Genomic DNA, 21,389 nt, shown 5'->3' on the forward strand with positions numbered 1-21,389 from the left:
AAGCTGCAGCTGAAAGGTCATTGATGCTTTTTCTTTCTGTCTTTCTCTCTCTCTGTCATCATTTCCTCCTAGTTCACATCCAGAAACTAATCAGTGACTGACCGTGGCAAGCCGTTCTAGTTTGTTTATGCTTCTTGTACTTGTATTTAAGATGCTAGAATCTAGGTTGCCTACCTACTAGTTACTAATTTTAGTTTAATGAGTTACTATTGGTATTTAATTTAGGGTGGCACGGTGGCTCAGTGAATAGTACTGTCACCTCACAGCAAGAAGGTTGCTTGTTTGAGTTTACTTGAGTACTCGGGTGCTCCGGTTTCCCCCACATGCGATATAGGATTTTAGTTAATTGGATTAACTAAATTGGCCATAGTGTATGAGTGTGTGTGAATGAGAGAGTGTATGGGTGTTTCCCAGAACTGGGTTGCAGCTAAAAGGGCATCCGGTGTGTATACCATATGCCAGAATAGTTGGTGGTTCATACCACTGTGGTGACCCTTTATAAATCAGTGACTAAACTGAAGGAAAATTAATGACTGAGTTATTAATTACTTAATTAATTAGTGTTAATTTTAGTTGATGTGTAACATGAAATCAACATGGAGCACACCAAACCAACTAGCTGGAGCGATGCTGAACCAACAAAGTCCAACGGGCGACCATTGGCTTGGTGTGTCCCAGCTCTTAAACACTTCTGATTGGCCATTGTGTTCACATGCTTAACAGGGGGGCTTTCCCAAAACCATTGTTAACCAACTAAGGTTGCAGGTTCCGTCATTACAAACATAGTTTGTTTATTTGCCATTTCCCAAATCTATCATTCCAAGGAACATTCGCAAACTACGTCGCAAACATGAGCACTTGGAACTGCACCTCTGGAGCTGTAGTTAAAAACTTAGCTCCTGGCTGTGTTCTATTCCCACTTATCCCCCCTATGTCCTATTCATTTAGAACACTCCAACATTTAAAGTTTGAATTATTAAAAATAAAAAAGAATTAAAGTTATCTCTCTTAGTTGCTATTTGCTTTCAAAATATTTTTACAGTTCAGATTTAGCGATCTTCATGATTACAATTGTGCTCCCTTCGCAGTGCACTTTGAAAACATTGATATAATTTCGAACACAGCCTCATGGCGAAAGCTACTGTATAGGTGACCTATTATTTAAAAGCGGAATTTATGTTACGTCTCCAAAGCTTGTGAAAACAAAAAACATAGTATACCTTAATTCTTTTAATCATCTAGTGGGTTATTTATTAAGTATCTGTACTGTACATGACATGGCCCTGCTGATTAGAACTTTCTGCAGTGGTTTACATGTGTCAAATTGTAAAAGTAGACTTTTCAAAAAAATAAAAATAAACAATATCCTATTTAATAATAATAATAATCATCATCAATATTATTTATATTATTATTTAAGTAGGATTTTTAACATTTCCTAATAAATATAACATTTTATTTTAAAATAAATAGCCTCAGTATTTGTTTATTTAAATGATTTATATATGAGATTAGAATATGTGCTAGCTTTTGTGAGTGATTCTATGTTTTAGAATAGAATATGTAATTTTCAACTTCTCAATAATATTAGTGAAGCAAACGTAGGCTCTATATGTGCCATTTACATATATTTCAGTTAATATACAAAGCGAGTGCATGTATTTACCAAATCTAATATTGGATTTTATTACAAATGCGTGTTTGTGTAAAACAATATAATTTGCACAAAGAAATGACGGGATTCTTCACTAAATAAGTTGTTACTCCACCCTGTTTAGAGCATCATTATAGGCGTTTTACGTTATAACTAACATGGTTCAAGCGATGGATCTGCGACAGAGAAACTAGAAGGTTTTGGAAAACACTTGTCACTATATTGTTTTTTCCCAAGCGATGCATCATACTATGATATTTCAGCAGCAAGTTACATCGTTGTTTGGGAAACACACCCCAGATTGTTATTGGCCATGGAGGTAATCAGTTTAACACTCTTTACTACTGTTTACAAAGTGCAAACACCAAAAAGTTGCAACGATTAGTATATATTAAGTAATAGTATATGTTTATCAAGTATTATACACTCAGCGGCCACTTTATTAGGTACACCTGTCTAACTGCTTGATATCGCAAATTTCTAATCAGTCAATCACATGGCAGCAACTCAATGCATTTAGACATGTAGACATGGTCAAGACAATCTGCTGGAGTTCAAACCGAGCATCAGAATGGGGAAGAAAGGTGATTTAAGTTAGTTTAAACGTGGCATAGTTGTCGGTGCCAGACGGACTGCTGATCTACTGTGATTTTCACGCACAACTATCTCTAGGGTTTACAGAGAATGGTCTGAGAAAGAGAAAATATCCAGAGAGCGGCAGTTCTGTGGGTGCGAATGCCTTGTTGATGCTAGAGGCCAGAGGAGAATGGTCAGACTGGTTCCAGCTGATAGAAAGTAACTCATATAATCACTTGTTACAACTGAGGTATGCAGAAGAGCATCTCTGAATGCAGAACATGTCCAACCTTGAGGCGGATGGGCCACAGCAGCAGAAGATTACACTAGATGCCACTTCTGTCAGCTAAGAACAGGAATCTGAGGCTACAATTCCCACAGGCTCACTAAAACTGGACAATAGAAGATTGGAAAAACGTTGCCTGCTCTGATGAGTCATTATTTCTGCTGTGACATTTGGATGGTAGGGTCAGAATTTGCCATCAACAACAAGAAAGCATGGATTTATCTTGCCTTTTAACAATGGTTTATGCTGCTGGTGGTGGTGTAATGTGTGGGGGATATTTCCTTGGCACACTTTGGGCCCATTAGTACCAATTGAGCATCATGTCAAGAACACAGCCCACCTGAGTATTATTGTTGACCATGTCTATGCCTTTACAGTATGTCCACAGTGTACCCATCTTCCAGCAGGATAACGTGAGTGTGAATAAGTGTGTATGGATGTTTCCCAAAGATGGGTTGCAGCTGTAAGGGCATCCGCTGCGTAAAACATGTGATGGATAAGTTGGCGGCTGCTGTGGTGACCCCGGATTAATAAAGGGACTAAGCCGAAAAGAAAATGAATGAATGAAAAGTCGACAGATCAGAGGTAAAACTCCCACAATGCAATTCACAATCGTAAATAACCAGAAAACACCATGTGAACCACAAAATACGGAACCTGTTAATTAACAGACATTATTACAGTGTCGTACTAATAGCATGCAGATTGATACTAGTCTGTTTTGTAGATAAAATGTTCAAACAGCTTGCCATAGAATGACAGCTAAAGCCATGTTGGTTCTTTGTCTCTGTTTCTTCCTCTCCACCTGTCTCTTATCTGCAGATGGAGGGATAATGGTTTGACTGTTGCCTTTTGAGTCGTCAAGAAGAGAACATTAAGACGCTCTGCTATTAGCTGAATAATGGCTTCTGTTCTTTACTCGGTCTGAACAGAAGGTCATGGAGTCGCAGTGGCTTCATCCACGTGTTCTTGCACATACAGGTGGAGCTGCAGTCTGACAATCTCTGCACACTTTCAGGAGGTGCTGTTTTACTTCATTATATGATGTGCTTCCTGTTTATGGTTATTCATTAGCTGAGGCTTTTATGCAAAGTGGATTATAAACCATAGCTGGAGGTTTATTGTTAAAGCCTACATTTTTTTTTTATTAAATATCGGACATGATGTTGAGTTATATAATGAATTGAAGCGATCTTTCTAAATATGGTTTGCTGGAGTAGCATGAATGATGTTATTTATATGAATTAAATATATTAAGATACCTTAATAAACAGTTATTTTATGTATGTACACTGCAGTAGAAGAAAGTAATCATTAAAAATGTATATTATAATGAGAAAAAATGTCTTAAAGTTAATAATATAATATAATATAATATAATATAACACAACATAACATAACATAACATAAAATAATATAATATAACATAACAACATAACATAATATAATATAATATAATATAATATAAAATAATATAATGTAATATAATATAACATAACATAACATAACACAACATAAAATAATATAATATAATATAACATAACATAACATAACATAACATAACATAAAATAATATAACATAACATAACATAACATAAAATAATATAATATAATATAACATAACATAACATAACATAACATAAAATAATATAATATAACATAACATAACATAACATAACATAACATAACATAACATAACATAACATAACATAACATAACATAAAATAAAATAATATAATATAACATAACATAACATAACATAACATAACATAACATAAAATAATATAATATAATATAACATAACATAACATAAAATAATATAACATAACATAACATAAAATAATATAACATAACATAACATAAAATAATATAATATAATATAACATAACATAACATAAAATAATATAACATAACATAACATAAAATAATATAATATAACATAACATAACATAACATAACATAACATAACATAAAATAATATAACATAACATAACATAACATAACATAACATAACATAAAATAATATAACATAACATAACATAACATAACATAAAATAATATAACATAACATAAAATAATATAATATAACATAACATAACATAACATAAAATAACGTAACATAACGTAACATAACATAACATAACATAACATAACATAACATAAAATAATATAACATAACATAACATAACATAACATAACATAAAATAATATAATATAATATAATAGAACATAACATAACATAACATAAAATAATATAACATAACATAATATAAAATAATATAATATAACATAACATAACATAACATAAAATAATATAATATAATATAACATAACATAACATAACATAACATAACATAACATAACATAACATAAAATAACATAATATAACATAACATAACATAACATAAAATAATATAACATAACATAACATAACATAACATAAAATAATATAACATAACATAACATAACATAAAATAATATAATATAATATAATAGAACATAATATAATATAATAGGTAGCGCTGTCGCCTCACAGCAAGAAGGTCACTGGTTCAAGCCTCGGCTGGGTCAGTTGGCATTTCTGTGTGGAGTTTGCATGTTCTCCCTGCGTTTGCGTGGGTTTTCTCCGGGTGCTCTGGTTTCCCTTAGACTTCAAAGACTTGTGCTATTTTGGGTTTGCTAAATTGGCTGTAGTGTATGTATGTGTATGTGAGAGTGTATGGGTGTTTACCAGTGATGGGTTGCAGCTGGAAGGGTATCCGCTGAGTAAAACATATGCTGGCGGTTGGCGGTTCATTCCACTGTGGCGACCTCTGATTAATAAAGGGACTAAGCCAAAAAGAAAAGGAGTGAATAAATTTTAATACTGTAATATAATATGATATAGGGCGAAGCAGTGGCGCAATAGGTAGTGCTGTCGCCTCACAGCAAGAAGGTCGCTGGGTTGCTGGTTCGAGCCTCGTCTCAGTTGGCATTTCTGTATGGAGTTTGCATGTTCTCCTTGCAATCGCGTGGGTTTCCTCCGGGTGCTCCAGTTTCCCCCACAGTCCAAAGACATGCTGTACAGGTGAATTGGGTTGGCTAAATTGTCCGTAGTGTATGAGTATAAGTGTGTGGATGTTTACCAGAGATGGGTTGCAGCTGGAAGGTCATCCGCTGCGTAAAAACTTGCTGGATAAGTTGGCGGTTCATTCCGCTGTGGCGACCACGGATTAATAAAGAGACTAAGCCAACAAGAAAATTAATAATATGATATAAAATGGTGGTGTGGTGGGGAGCACGATCGTCTCACAGCAAGAAGGTCACTGGTTCGAGCCCAGCTTTAGGCCTAAATAATTATTTATTTAAAGACATTGCAGCGAAACACTGAGAAACAGTCTGGCGCATGGTCTTAAGAGCTTAAGTTGAATGCTGCTTCATCAAAAGCATAAAAATAAATTGACCTACCTCAAGCAGATCACTAAAAGTATGATTATTTGGCCGCAGGACTTAAATGAAGCCCCGCAAGTTTATTTTTAATAATCTAGAATTTTTAATAAACGTCAATGTTCTCCTTTAAAGTATAATTGTTGTTTGAACTTATTTCTCTCTATATTATTTCCTATACATTATATTATTTCAAACTACTAAAATGTTATTAAATGGCACTTTGTTAAACTGTAAAGCTAAATTTTCAACATTAAAAGTCGAGAGAGCAGAGATCAAGATCCTATAATGCAATTCATAATCATAAATAAAATCACTTGTGAATCACAAAAGACGATAACTGTTAATTAACAGACATTTGTTGCAGTGTATACAGTATATTTTCTCAAACATAAGACATCAAAGTACATAAATGCAACCATTTATCTTCAAAAATAGTGGTTTTGTACTGTCAACTGCTTATATAGAGCTCGCTCAGAAGTCTGGTTACACGTAGCCCATCCTCACGTAGGTGGATCTGACCTTCCGCATTGATTCGAATTGCTCCACCCACCCGTTTAATGCCTTTAAGTCACCTCTGAGACTCGTGTCAGTCCTGTGTTTATTACAAGTGTTATGAATCAAAATAACGTTTGCCCCTTTAACTCCGCAGAGCTCATATCTCCACGCGTCTCTGAGGCTGTGCCATTTAGAGGCCGTTATATAATCCACAACTCAACCAACAAACAACAGACTCGCATTAGACTTGAATAAAGATCACAAACACACAAACTCGGAGACGGGTCAGGACACACTCATGCATTATATAAATACTCTCCAACTACTTTCCGACAGTTTCTTATGGATCCTGGATCATGGTGGAAGTGTTATATGGAGGTGTTTCTGCACTTTTTTTCTTTGTTTTCACAGACGGATGGAGATTATTTTTTTCCACACTTATACCTCCTACACAATTGTCAAAGTTTGTAATCAGCATATGTTGTGCACACCTTCAAAGACGCGCTGGTTTGCACATAACAGTTAAACAACTTCTGAGCAACAACAACAGAAAATGCTGAATGTGTGCCAGGTATTGTGGAAGAGCAAGTATTTATGGGGCGATTTAAAAACGTTGTGTCAGAATTATTAGCCCCCCTGAATTATTAGCGCCCTGTTTATTGTTTGCCCCAAATTCTGTTTAAAGGAGGGAAGATTGTTTCAACACATTTCTAATTATAATAGTTTTAATAACTCATCTCTAATAACTGCCCATCCCATCTCTGGGAAAGGACAGATTATTATTATTATTTTAATTATAACACAGTAGTTTAAGTAACTAATTTCTGTAGTGTTTGCCATCATGACAGTTTATAATATTTTAGTAGTTATTTGGTAAAATACTAGTATTTAGCTTAAAGTGCAACGTAAAGGCTTTATAGGTACTGGAAATATTCCTCAGAGATTTTTGTTCCATATTGACATGATAGCTTCAGGCAGTTGCTACAGATTTGTCGGCTGCACATCCATGATGCCAATCTCTCATTCCACCACATCCCAAAGGTGCTCTATTGGATTGAGATCTGGTGATTGTGGAGGCCATTTGAGTTCAGTGAACTCATTTTCATGTTCAATAAACAAGTCTGAGATGATTCACGCTTTGACAGGACGCGTTATCCTGCTGGAAGTAGCCATCAGAAGATGGGTACATTGTGGTCACAAAGGGAGTGACAATGGTCAGCAACAATACTCAGGTGGGCTGTGGTGTTGACACAATGCTCAATTGGTATTAATGGGCCCAAAGTGTGCTAAGAAAATATCCCCCACACATTACACCACCATTAGCCTGAACCATTGATACAAGGCAGGATGGATTCATGTTGTTGATGGCAAATGCTGACCCTATATCCGAATTTTGCAGCAGATCTTTTATTATGCAATTTTGGTGAGCCTGTACGAATTTTACACTTAGTTTCCTGTTCTTGGCTGACAGGAGTGACCCCCAATGTGGTCTTGTGCTGCTGTAGCCCATCTGCCTCAAGGTTATGGACTTGTTGTGTGTTCAGAGAGGCTCTTCTACAATCCTCAGATGTAACGAGTGGATATTTGAGTTACTGTTGCCTTTCTATCAGCTCAAACCAGACTGGCTATTCTCCTCTGACCTCTGGCATCAACAAGGCATTTGCACCCACAGAACTGCCACTCACTGGACATTTTCCCTTTTTTTCGGACCACTCTGTAATCCTTAGAAATGGTTGTGCATTAAAATCCCAGTAGATCAGCAATTTTGGAAATACTCAGACCAGCCCGTCTGGCAACAACCATGCCACGTTTAAAGTCACTTAAACCCCCTTTCTCCCCCATTCTGATGCTCAATTTAAACTTTAGCAGCCTCTCTTGATTTAATGTGAAAATATATGTATTCCAGTCAGATTAAAAGAAATAAGACTTTTTCCATGAGAAAAACATAACTGGAAATCTGTTAAAATCTCTTTGCTTTGTTTAACAACACTAGGAAAATGTTTGAAAAAAAAATACAAATTTTAAATACTAATAATTTTGCTTTCAACTGTATATGTGTGTTCTTAAAAGACTAGACTACAAATAACTCCTAAAATCTTCCTTCTTCCCTAGACACGGGAATTAACAAAAAATAAAAAAAATAAAAAAATACTGTTTTTGAAACATGGATGTAAATGACGTATTTTTAAACCATAATGCCATTTATTTGTATTGACACTTTAAAAGCGAGCGTATAAAATCCAGCAATCTGATCCTCCTCTTCTCTTTACAGGTTTACATTAGGGCTTAATGTGAATGTCCTGTGAGTTTCTGAATGCAGCAGCTCTGAGCCTGGTTGAAGTCCTGATGAAGGGATGAGGTTTACAGCTTTAAACTTAATCCCGAATCGCAGGGTTTTTTTCCAAACCCCCACATGGCCCAAATCTCTCAATAAAACATGAGCAAAGCCAGCAGAGGAGCCTGAATACATATTTAAACAGGCCATAGTGAGAATGTGTCTTTGTGTTTAAATTTGCGTTTCAACAACCATGTGTGTGTGTGTGTGTGTTCATTCAGCAGCCTCTCATTGCCTATGTTTTCACTCTTCTGTGTTCTTCACTCAGTCTTGCTTGTGTTTTAAACGTGGCCTGATTCAAATATTGTCTTTTTCTTCTTCAGAAGCGCTTAAAGTGCTGATAAATGGTTTGAAGAGAGAAACACTGAAGGTTGAAACTCCAGAGAAGAGACTGAGGAGTGAGAGTGCCGTCAGGTGTTTAAATATACAGTTGAAGTCAGAATTATTAGCCCTCCCATGAATTTTTTTCTCTTTTTCAAATATTTCCCAAATGATGTTCAACAGAGCTAGTAATTATTTACAGTATTGTAACATGAAATTAGCTCATTTTATGAATATTAATAATCAACAATAACGGTTTATTCTTAATTATTAATATTCCGGCTTAAGCTTCGGTCAGTTTGGTCAAACAAACATATGATTGTAAATGATCATGCTCGCGCGACCGAGCGGATTCCCAGATTATGAATATTAATTATAAACAATAACGAATTATTGTTAATCATTAATATTCCAGATCAATTTATTGTTAATTTGACCAAACAAACACAAGCAGAGCCGCCGCTCTTCCGAGCGGACACGGTAATCTATTCATTTAGAAAAAGGGAATTTAATTGCTACTTCTTGTGAAGTAGATTAATCATTCAAAAGTTTTAAAAAACTTATAATAGCAAGGCAGGGGAATCTGTATTTCAGTGACATTTTCTCTTGAGGCAAACAATACAATTCATTTGATTATAAATGGAATTTATTGACTAGTCAGACGTAACGAACAAACAAACGCACAAACATACATTTAACACAGAACAAAAGTAAACCACGCGGAGATATCGGGTCTAAAGAACGTGTAACAACAAAGAGAAATATAAAGCGAGGAGATAGAGATTTCAGATTAAAGAGTGACAAAACTTTCAGTTCCACCCGCACCATTAAGGACCACCAAGGTTATAAAAAAACACCTTTTTGATAAAAAAAGGGGCACAGCTTAATCGCATAACTAAAATCACCTGGGTTTTCATGTCTGGAGGTCTCTTTTATGCGTCTTTCTTCCGTCGTGATGAAAACTACTCTTGATGTTCTTTGATGCGTGAAGTTTGTAGTGCAGTTCGGACGAACACGATCGCAAACTTTAAACTGAATTTACTTTGCCGGAAAATAAAGAAAACCAGGCGGGAAAGTCCATGCGGCTGTGAAGAGCCGTGTGGCCCTTAAAGGACCACCGTCAATGATGTTCCTTTTTGGGACGTTCTCTTTCTGCCCAGATGTTTGGGGGGAAGTGTGCTTATACCTGCGGGTCACGTGACAACCCGTACAGCATTCTGACCAATGATTTCAGGGGAAAGTTTGCGCGCGAACCCTTTCTTTGTCTCAAGGCTCCTCGTATGCAAATTTGAGTCCTCCCGCAGCCTAAGGACGGTTTTTAATTCAGGGCATTAAAAAAATTGCAGGCCGTCCCTGTTATTATCATGGTCTATGCATCATGTGTTATAAAATGTCGAGGGCATTCTATTGCCACCAAACACTCTACAAGTACATCACATTAAAGGTACATTAACATAGTTCCCATATCCTTACATCATTGATGCTTTTAAAAAGGCCTGAATGGAACATGCATACAGAATAAAGAGAGGTTACACCGGTAAGAAAAGTCAGAAATGAGATACAAAGTTTACAAAACATAACACATTGGTTTTGTGCTGGTTCTGGATTTGATGAGTTCATTTTCTTTCTGTCGGAACAGCCTCGTGGGGGTGTATGTGTGAGGGTATTTCGAAAGGAATGTCTTTGAAGTTTTCCTGCTTATCTATCCAGGCCCCCTGAACAACTTAAGCTGTCACGAAAATCCAGACTTCTTGGAGCCAGGAGTCGTAAAACCGTTCTGTCGGACCGTGATAAAATCAATAAGAAATTTTATCTGTGGACTGTATGCTACAGTATTTACTAAAATATTTTTTCTTTCACCTGTTTTGAATGTCATCACTCGATTGAATGAGTGTCATCCAGGGTTATCAGCTGATTGAAAGGGCCAGTAGAGGCCTTCTGCGTCTACTGGCAGGCTGAAGCTGCGGTTCTCATAAGAGTTTGAGCATGCGATAGTCTGACGTATGGCGCTGCGAAAAGGGGCGAGATTAAACAAGCTTATTAGTAGGGATGTAACGGTATCAGAATTTCACGGTACGGTAATACCTCGGTATGAATGTCACGGTACGGTATTTATTGAATCATTTACATGAAAAAAAAAAAACTTTTGAAAATACTCCAAAAAAGTGCCAAAAGTGTCAATGACATACAAATTAGCCATCTATCTGTTAGCTTTGAAACAGGAACTTCAATTTTAATAACAAAAAATTATTAAACCATGTAAAAAAATAAAGTTTCAATTTAGTATTGTTAAAAACTCATCACATTTAACATTTAATCACTCACTTAGATAGAGATGGGTTTAAAGGAAAATTATCATATAACTATAATCTGGTAAAAGCTGGTATCTCTGGGTATTTACAATGTCCCCTGCAACAGAAAAAACCCCTCTCATTTGGGACTGAGGATTCTGGGACAAGAGAGATATGACTTGGCCCATGTTGACAGCAGTGGGGTAACGTTGTGCATTGTCTTTCCCCCACTTGAGAAGACAAACCATGAGTGAGATAGAGATCTCTTTGCGGTACAAGTCAATGTCTGCATCAATCTGAACAGTGTGCTGTGTTTCTGCAGTCCCCATGACTGTTATTAGTCATATTCCCCAACTTGCAGGCACGTGCAAACATAGGGCTCAACCTGTGCAGTGCACATGCCCTTTTTAGTCTTGGATAGAAAATGCCCTTCCAAAACGATCAAAAGTGCCCCCGCGACGCGACACAACCTCCGTCCAGTCCAGCCCTTCAGTAGGCGCGCGACAACACCTCTCTTGAGTATGCGCGCTCAACCCCGCCTCGGCGCTTTACAATACGCGCGCCACAACACAGCTGATCAGAACGCGCGCGACAGCACCGCTATTCAGCACGCGCGCGGAGACAACACCCGCTTTAGGTTCGATCATTTCCATCTTTTTTTCATCTCCGCTACTAGCAGCACACTCCATTTCCGCTTTACTGGATCTGTAGCGACAACAGACCGCAAAGGATTATGGCCACGCCGGGGCTGATGGGAAATGAAGTTTCAGCTACCTCCCGTTCGCTTCATTCGCCTGAGCAAATTTTCTCAGAAGACCTATAGTTTTACCGAGTCATGCGACTTCGGTAATATCGAAAAAAATTAATATTGCGGTATGACGGTATTTACAATACCGTTACATCCCTACTTATTAGACATTTTAAAAAGCAGGCGATTGCTCCATGTTTTAAATTTCTGTCCAGAGATATCATGTTTTTATCCTCGATTGGTCTCACGCAGTCAAGTAATGCGATATCGCAGGTCAGAGTTCACCAAGCTTGAACTTTGCACCCCAGCAACCTGCGAAATTTGACGCATGACCCTACGTTTCCGGTCTGACGTATTCGCGTGCGTTCAAATCGAAGTCTATGGGGAGGAAAGTCAAGTGTGACCGCAGCTTTAGAAGGCTGTTATCATCCATCCACATGGTTAATCAGCTATACTAATAGAGAAGATACCAGATCCAGATCTGTTTTACATTACTCTGATGGTTGGGTTTAGTGTAGGGGTAGACATTAATAAAATACAATTATTGGAAAAATTTACTAAATAATTTTGTCACACTGACAAGGATGGTTATTGTTTCACAGTTTTATTCAAAACAAAGTCACTGAATCAAAGTCAGGAATCTGTCAGCGATCTTTTTTCACAGCAAAACAAATGTAAACATCTGATGTTATGGATCTTACATGTAGTTCGCTCATAGGAGCATCATCAGGTTAGTATACAGACACACAGTTCATCAAGTCAATGGCAGATCTTCTAGTAAACACCATAAGTGTAAGTGTAAGAATCAGAAGTCATGTAATGAACATCCGTGAATGAGTATACAAGCACACAGTTCATCAGATAAGAATATTCTCTTCCCTTGATCAGTGTGAAGGATTCGAAGACTGATAAGGAACATCCATGGAAGAAGGGGAGAAGACGAAAGAGCGAAGATGAGGACAACCATCCGACTTCAATATCAGCCGATGACTGAAAGGAGAAGGTAGGGTTTTATTGTGTCTTTGGGTGATGGGGTACAGGTGCAAGTAATTAGAATGCCGGTGAGAGTTCACGGGATTGGATGGAGGTGGTTTGTGAGGGAGAGCGATGATTGGATGAGCAGGAACGAGCCGAGGATGTGACAAATACAAACAATTCTCGTGGTTAATCAGCTATGCTAATAGAGAAGACTCCAGATTTGGTTTCACATTACTGTGACAATTGGGTTTACTGTTGGGGTAGGGGCAGGGCTTAATTTTTTGCCAGAACATGCCGGATCTGGATCCGACACCTCTAAAATCTGATCTGGCACCTCATTTTACCGATCCCACTCCTCAACCTTTCTACTGCGACTCCCTTACCCTCTTCACTTTCGTCTATGACAACTCACCTTGGGTAACATGTCGGATCCGTTACCCCAATCTGTTCCAGGACCTCACAATTCACAAATTAAGCACTAGGTAGGGGTATATGTTAATAAAATACAACTAATGATAAAGCTGTACAGATAAAGAAGACTCCAGATCTGTTTTTACATTACTGTGATGGTTGGGTTTAGGGTTGGGGTAGGGGTAGACATTAATAAAATACAATTAATGGGAAATGTAATAAATAATATAAATCATTTTTGCTAACTTCCAGCCACAACCATATGTGATTTATAGCTGGTTAACCATGTGGTTGGACAATAACAGCTTTCTGAGTCTACCAGTAGGCACAGAAGGCCCCTACTGGACCATATATATCCGCTGATAACCACTGATATCGCCCATTTAATCTAGTGATAATATTCGAATCGTCTGTTTTCTTCTGGAGAAAGTCATATTTGTTTTATTTCGGCTAGAATAAAAGCAGTTGTTATTTTTTAAAACCTATTTAAGGTCACTATTATTAGCCTCCTTTAGAAATATTTTCAATTGTCTACAGATTGTCTACTCCGCCAAAGAATTGTATTTGTTCTTCTACATGTTACCTTGTCAAATATTTTTTTTGTCATATCTTTCTTCCTGGTCTTCCTGGTAGAACTAATTTTAGGACAGTTATTGCTCACACAGCAAAGCAACAAACTGCATATTTACTAATTAAGCTTCCAACAGCCAAAGCATGGGTGCTTCTGCAAGGTAGTAATCTCAAGCATTACATAAAAATCTTCTAAATCTTCAAACTGAAGTGAAGATTAAACTCTAACAAATCATTCTTTAACTCATATTAACTCTGAACACCCGAGTTTACGTTTATTGTGAATATTCCCCTAGCTTAATTTAATCCAGCGCAAAGCATGCAGGAAACTACAAAAACCCTAACCAGGTAGTTGGACAAACACAATTTCTTCATGTTGTCCCAACACAAAGCTTTTAACTTACAGTTGAAATCAGAATTATTAAACCCTCTTTGTCATTTTTTTTTCATTTTTAAATATTTTCCAAATGATGTTTAACAGAGCAAGGAAATTTTCACAGTATGTTTGATAAATTTTTTCTTCTGGAGAAACTCTTATTAGTTTTATTTCGGCTAGAATAAATGCAAATTTTTTTAAACCATTTAAGGTCAAAATTATTAGCCCCTTTAAGCTATTTTATTTCGATAGTCTACAGAACAATATAATATATACAATAACTTGTCTAATTACGTTAACCTGCCTAGTTAACCTAATTACCCTAGTAAAGCCTTTAAATGTCGCTTTAAGCTGTATAGAAGTGTCTTGAAAAATATCTGGTAAATATTATTTACTGTCATCATGGCAAAGATAAAATAAATCAGTTATTAAAAATGAGTTATTAAAACTATTGTGTTTAGAAATGTGCTGAAAACATCATTCTATTAAACAGCAATTGGGCAAATAAATGTAAAGCAGTAATAATAATTCTGACCTCAGATGTAAATATGTGTGTGTGTGCACTGTGCGTGTCCATGTGTGACCATGAGTGCACTTTGGGTATCTCTGTGTATGCGCGTGTGTGTGTGTGTGTGTGTGTGTGTATGTGTGTGTGTGTGTGTGTGTGTGTGTGTGTGTGTGTGTGTGTGTGTGTGTGCGTGTGTTTGTGTGTTGCTGACTGTCAGAGGTGTGGGATAAATGATGTGACAGGTGAGAGTGTGCTGGAGTGTTGGAGAGCTGGATGAGTCTGTCACACTGATTGATTTTCTTTCTTGGAGCGGCACAGGCGTCAACGGCCAATGCAAACAAGTGGCCATCTCGCTCTCCACTGTCTGCACTCTGAAGACGTGAACACAAGCATCCTTCAGACACTCTTCAGCCACCGCTGACCTAAAACCATTCTAAAGGTACAATCTGAGGCCAAAACCTTTTTTGAGAGAGACTTTTTTTTTAAGTTTAATTCGTGGGCAGCATGGTGGCTCAGTGGTTAACACTGTCGCCTTACAGCAAGAAGGTCGCTGGTTCTAGTCCCGGTTGTAATTTCTGTGTGGAGTTTGCATGTTATTCCTTTGTTTGTGTTGGTTTCCGCCAAGAGCTCCAGTTTACCCCACAGTCCAAAGACATGTGGTATAGGTGAATTGGGTAAACAAAATTGGTCATTGTGTATATGTGTAATGTGAGAGTGTATGGGTGTTTCCCAGTGCTGGGTTGCGGATGGAAGTGCATCTGCTGCGTAAAACATTTGCAGGAATAGTTGGCGGTTCATTCTGCTGTGTTGACCCCTGATAAACAAGGGAATAAGCCAAAGGAAAATGAATGAATGAATGAATGAATGACTTAAAGGGTGTTCGTAAGAGTGTAATGAAAGCTTTATAATTATTAGGACATGCATAAGATGTTTTCATTGTTCTTTAAAGGGACAGTTCACCCAAAAATGAAACTTCACTCACTATTTGCTCACCGTTAAGTGATTTTTAAGAGTTTTTTTCTTCTGTTGAACATGAAAAAGATCAACAAAAAGATGCTGAAAACCTGTAACCATTGACTTCCTTCGTATTTGTTTTTCCTACCATGGAAATCAAAGGTAACAGGTGTTCAGCATTCTTCAAAATACCTTCTTTTGTGTTCAACAGTAGAAAAACAAAAACGCATAAAGGTTTAGAACAGTGTGAGTAAAAGGAGACTGAGTTAATTTTTTGGCTGAACTATCCGTTTATGTTTTGGTCTTTTTCTTATGTTCTTTTGCGGTGTTTGTATTTTGATGTTTCTAGACATTTTAGCAAATATTGACTAACTTAAAAATAGATTTTTGGTCCGACTTTATATTAAGTGTCCTTAACTACTATGTACTTACATCAAAAAATACATACAATGTACTTACTGTGTTTATAATGTATTTGAGAACACTTGTGGTGCTTTTGAGTTGGGATAGAGGTTGTGTTATGGACAGGTTTGGTGGCATGGGTGGGTTAAGGTGTAAGGGATGGTCAACAGTGTATTTACAAATGTAATTACAAAAGTTAATTACAGATGTGATTACATACATGTTTTTAATCAAGCATAAGTACACAGTAAATACATGTATTTACACAATAAGTACATTGTAACAAACTATTAGTTCCTATGTAAGTACATATTAGTTAAGGCCACTTAATATAAAGTGGGACCAGATTTATTAATTTTTATCTAAACTTATGGAAAAATCTCTTGTGAGGAGTTTAGACAGTTGTGTGGCAAAAATCTGTGAATATAACCTTCTACTGGTAATTTTATTTGAGTTTTTTTTATAATCACCCTTTATAAAAACAGTCTGCATAAACACTTTGATTGGCATTCTCCCTTTTGTACGTGTCATCTATAGTGTTGAGGAAAGTTACTTTTGAAAGTAGTGCATATTATTACAATATTAAGTTACTCCTCCAAAATGTAACTAATTGTGTTACTTGGATACTTTTTTATGGAAAGTAATGTGTTATATTACTTTTTTAAGTTGCTTTTGTGTTACATTTCCTTACCTGGCTGAAGTTTGATCTCTTGCAACTTGCAACTGTTTTTTCACTCTTTTTTCTTTTTTTCACTTTTGTTTTAGAGAAGCTCTGCATTTAACAGCCACCTATATAACCTACATCTTCATTTCCCTTCAAAAATAATGTAGAGAGCTATGCTGTATATACAGATTAATAAAAAGCATGCAAAGTAATTTGTTTGCTACTTTTGTATGTTTCGTGTTATTAGTTTACTGTCCATTGAGATAAAGATTGTAATAAAGCCTAAGAGTATTAACATAAGATAATTTATATTAGGGGATAAACTGATTTTAAAGCTTTAAAATGTTAAATAAGAAAATGAACGGTAAGACAATAAAAAATAACAAAATAAACAGTAAGACAATAAAAAATACCCAATTACCCCCCAAAAAAACTTCATGTGCCTTTACAAATGTGTAAATCGTTTACCAAAAGAGAAAAAATCGTACTATATTACAGAACGTAATCGTTTCTACAGCAGACAGTTGCGGCATCTCCTCAACATAAAAGCAATAACCTTTTTTTTGTTTGTTTAGTCGAATTAATTGTTTAATCGTGAGACCGTGAACTGATATCAATCATTTGTTGTTTAGCTGGAGGTGAGGTGTGGGTGTAGCACTGTGCACCCAGTTTTGTTTTTATTTATGTTTTTGTTTTTCAGTGTTGTGCTTCCAGCAGTTTTCAAAAGTTTTACTTACACATAATCTACACTTAACAACAATCCATGTATTGTCTTCAATTAGTTTAAAATAGCTTAGTCAAGTCAAGTCGCGGGCCAGCCATTGTTTCTGTTTCTGACTGTCTGTAGTGATGATGGGCGATTCGCGAATGAATCATTTGTTTTAACGGGATCAAAGTCGTACAAGTTAAATTTAACTGAGTTGTCATAAATTGGTTTGTGTCTTTAGTACTAACATGACGGATACCTCCTCTGACTCGAAGTAAATCAATATCCTGAGTTATTCAGTTTCTCTGTTTTTGATTCTGCCACTTTGTTGGAGAGGGTGCTCGCTGCAGAGCCATTTGAGGAGAGCTGAGCTCCAGCGAGGGGGAACATGAGCTGTCGCTCCTCCTCCTGTAAGCTGTTTTAATGCGTACACTAACCCCACCCCTAACCCTACCCCCAGTGACATCACTCGTAGAAGAAGTGCAAAAAAGGTGGAGCTCAAGCTTAGGCTCCCCCTCGCTGGAGCTCAGCTCTCCTCAAATGGCTCTGCAGCGAGCACCACTTGCTTTGTTGACACACAGCTCCGCCCTCTATCCACCAGCACAATCTCATTTGCATTTAAAGCAACAGTCACCAAAATGGCACACATAGGATCAAAGGGTCAGTTTCAAAGAGTTATAGAACATTATCTGTGGGGTATTTAGAGCTGAAACTTCACACACAATCTAGAGACATCAGAGACTTATTTAGCATCAAAAGGGGCAAAATAGGTCCCCTGAGTTTTATAAGCTTACTTTCAATTAGCAAAAATAATTTTAAAAAGCATTTGTTTCAAGTTGCGTCTGCAAACAGATGATGCTATAGCGTTTCTCAGAACAAATGCATGCTGCGATTTTTACAATGTCATGTTGTGGGATAATCCTGCTGGAAATCTCCGACTGACAGTCATACAGGTGTTCCACAAGTGTCTTTGCAGTGCTCGGCTTCGACAAAGAAGTCTTTTTACAAATAATTGCAGAAGACAAATGAAGCAAAACAATGCTGGCATTTGTTTTGCAGGTGTAAAACAATCAAGAAACCATTACAATAATTATCAGAAATGCTCATTTACTAGATTGTGCACACCTGCCTCTGCAAACAAGTTTATTATAATGCGATGTTCTGATTTTTGGCTCAGTGTTGCATTACATTTGTTTTAAATCCAGGGTTTAACATTAGTTTCATTTGTTGCCGTCATGTTCAAAATGAATTCATAAGGATGAAAGTGAACTGTACATTGAAAATATATTTCTAATGAGAATAATTAACAGCATATACTGTACTGGTAATGTCAGATTTTGTTGGTGATTTCAAATATGTTAATTCAATGAAAGTGTGGCAAACAGTTTTTCAGGCTTTGACAGCTGACTGGAAGTATTGCTAATATTCACAAAGTAAAAAAAAATGTTTACTTTTAACTATTTCATTCATTCATTCTTTATCTAAAATTATGATGTCCAAAAACCTTTTTGAGGCACTGGAAAATAAAAATGGCATGTTTTTACAGCTGTTTATGAAAATTGTTCCTACACTCTCAAAATAATGGTATGTAAACTATCATTGGCGTGGTACCTTTTCAAAAGGTGCACATTTGTACCTAATGAGTCTATATTGTGTTATGATTATCAGCAATCATGAAATCATTTATGGACTACAATATCCAGTCATGCACCACACACACACAACCGGTTCCTGATCATGACTGATTGCATACACACAGCTGAAACTCGTAATCATTGATTATTTGGACTATTTAAACCCTTCTGTTCCACACACTTGTGGCTAAGTCTTGTAAACTAGTGAACATTACAACACGTTTTCCTTGCCTTGCCTTCCGTGCTTTCGAACCTTGCTTTGTTTTGTTTGTTTATGTTGCCTGCTCCCTGCCAGTACTGACCATCTGCCTGTTTATCGACCACGACCCTGGCTTGCCCATAAACATCAGTTTGCTCCTGTGTCGACTGTTTCTTGCCTGATCAATCCATTTAATAAACCCTGCATTTGGATCCGCAGTCCCTGTTGTCAGCGTCCACTTCAATGTTCTAATTGGTACCTCAAAATTATATGTCAGTACCTAAAATATTTAAGAGGAACACTTTTGTACTTTTTAGGTACTAATATGTTCCCTTAAGGTATTAATATGGACCTTTTAGGTAGAAATTTGTACCTTTTGAAAAGGTACCACACCAGTGAAAGCTCGTGTACCTTTATTTCTGAGAGTGTAGGAGACCATATATATTTAATTGATTCATTTATTTTTGGTTGCATTTGCAGGTGTGTGTGTGTGTGTCTGTCTCTCTCTCTCTCTTTCTCCACATCTCTACAGGCCCTAATTGTGAAAAAGTGACCTAGGGTGGGTGTCTTTTAAAAAAAGCGAAACGGGCGGTCACAATTCATACAATTAACAAAGAATTTTAGCTTAATAAACTTCTAATTAGCTGCCTAATAATAGTTATTAAGGTAGTAGGGTTTAGTATTTGGTAGAATTAGGGAAATAAGATCATATACTTTAAATATTGCTAATGAACAGTTAACATCTTAATAATAGGCAGGTAATAAGCCAGTAGTAAATGGAGTGAAGTATTACTTAAAATAAAGTCTCACTAAAAATTTATTAGAATGTATATTTTACACATTAAGTGTCCAAAACCTTTTTAAGGACACTTAAGGATTCATGATCCATCAACTCATACAATATTGGCAACACCACCACTGGCTTAAATTCAGTCCCAAACCAGGACAAACAGCCTCCAGCATACTTCTCTGAATGCGGCAACCCGGCAACACTCTGACGTCTCACTCTCACGAAAATACAGTTGAAGCCTAATACAGTAATTATATTATTAACAATGGAATGCCGATCTAACGCTTTTAATACAACTTATACACACTTGTTTGTCCCACTGGAGAATTGAAACGCAACATAGCCTATGGAAGCAGAGTAAAACTGTTTCCTCCCCTCATAAAACTCTGGCAGATCTTTGGTCGCGCGCCTTGGGATTCTCCTCACTGCTTCCGGCGGCAGATAACGGCCTGTCCACAGTGTCCGCCAGCCTCCTCCTGTCCTCTGGACCACACAGACCTCCCTCTCCAGCTGGAGGTGATGCCCGCAAACATGCCTCTCTCTGACAGGCCTCTCACCAAGATGAATTCATCGCCAGCGCGGGTTGAAATACTCTGGCCAAAACAAGTAATTTGATTGCCCCGACCGCAAATTAAGTTAGTGTGATTCAATTTTCGATTTGGAGCCATCCAGCAGCCATACATCACAGCAGACATATTTCATTACCCAGCTAAAGCAGGTGGGAGGCGGGACCAGGGGTGCAGCTCTCCGCAGGAAGACATCATGGCATTGTTATGGCACCCGTTCAGTCTCTTAAAGCGGCTGCAACGCAAGCTATTTATAACCTGCAAAACACATCGGCCTGTCACTGCGCTCGCGCCCGCACATCAGATATTTACAGATAATTGTGATCGTCTCTGTCCGTTTGCTGAGAGATGATGTAAACAGCATTATCACAACTGTTGCAGAAGGGAAATGTGTGTGTGTGTGAGAGAGACAAACGGGAGCCACCGGCTGACGCAAAACGCCGCTTCTCGCAGTTTATGCCTCGAAGATTTGTTGTCCGCTTCCTTGGAGATCAGC

At 37.1% G+C, this 21,389-nt stretch overlaps 1 long non-coding RNA gene across 1 annotated transcript in view; it reads left to right on the forward strand.

Moving 5' to 3' along the window:
* LOC101886923 (uncharacterized) overlaps positions 1-21,389 on the forward strand; it is a 76,717-nt gene that overhangs the window by 393 nt on the left and 54,935 nt on the right. Inside the window, exons 2-3 of the long non-coding RNA XR_012384109.1 lie at positions 13,024-13,138; positions 15,297-15,417. This is a non-coding gene — a long non-coding RNA (uncharacterized lncRNA). The remainder of the gene's footprint in view (positions 1-13,023; positions 13,139-15,296; positions 15,418-21,389) is intronic.

Source organism: Danio rerio, chromosome 8, assembly GCF_049306965.1.
Source record: "Danio rerio strain Tuebingen ecotype United States chromosome 8, GRCz12tu, whole genome shotgun sequence".
NCBI lineage: Eukaryota > Metazoa > Chordata > Actinopteri > Cypriniformes > Danionidae > Danio > Danio rerio.